Consider the following 1,225-nt stretch of genomic DNA (forward strand, 5'->3'; position numbering starts at 1 on the left):
TATCTCCCACTTTTGTGTAGTACTGTATAATGTGACTAAGGGTTAGGTTCATACTAAATATGACACCAGTCCATCACAGGGCTAAGAACATAAAGAGTAACACCATTCGTACTCAACCATATCTATAACCAATTTAGAACCATCGTCGAACTCAGTGGTTCCCAAACTTTTTTTGCTAGGCCCCCTTTTGTTTTACAAGAAAAATGTTGGCCCGAGCCCCATGCTAGCAGTGTCCAAGCGTTGGTTTTTATTTATTTATTTATTTTTTTCCCTTTTCATACCGCGCCCCCCCTGCAATGCCCCACACTTTGGGAAGGTCTGGTCTAACTTAACATGCATGTGTTTGGACTGTTGGAGGAGCTGTGTGCATTCTCAGGGAGATCATCCCAACTCCACACAGAAGCACCTCCAGCCAGTTGGAATCAAAGTCTGTCCTGTAAGGCTTACCACTGCATAGCTATATTTTAACCCTTTTTTATAATTATTTAAAAATGCCTGACAACAAAGCTACAAACTGAGTTTTCTCCAGTTGGCTCTCTATCATCATGATGACCAGTGTAATATCTGTTTCATCAAACTGGTAGAACAGTTTGTCGACTACAGTAGCAACAGTTAGTTGCACGCAGTTTTTATATTTATTGGTTTCTGCTTGAAAATGTATTACTATTTTTGTTTTGTTTTTTTAAGAAAAATATATGTGCCAGTGCCCTTGACTTACATATATCATACTGGATATTTATTTTGTTTGTTTTTATTTGGAGAAATAAAAAAAAAAATAAAAAAAACATTTAATCTATAAAAGTGGGACAGCCGATTTCCTTGATCTTCAGTTTCATATTCATAATAATGACATTAAACGTAATAAAAGTGTTGCTGTACAATGAGCTAACTTGGACACAGTTCAAAACCTCATGTTCACATGTAGAACTGTTATAGTATGTTATGAACACTTTAAGTCTTCATACTCAATTGATTAACTGATCAACTGAAAATTGTAATTTGTTCCTTTTAAAGGTTTCATCAGGTACAGAGTATAAAGAAACAAAAGATATTTCTCCAATATCATCATAAAAGTAATGATGTTTGGACTGCAACAGTTTTTAAAGTATTATCTTGCTATCCTCTTTCTTAGCAAGTTTTTCACAAATGTTTTTTTTTTTTTTACTCGTGAAACTCGCTTGTTGGACTGTTCAGCAGGATCTCAACTGACTGACTGAAAATGATG

Source organism: Haplochromis burtoni, unplaced genomic scaffold (genome assembly GCF_018398535.1).
Source record: "Haplochromis burtoni strain Fernald_Lab_line unplaced genomic scaffold, NCSU_Asbu1 Contig_128, whole genome shotgun sequence".
Classification (NCBI taxonomy): domain Eukaryota; kingdom Metazoa; phylum Chordata; class Actinopteri; order Cichliformes; family Cichlidae; genus Haplochromis; species Haplochromis burtoni.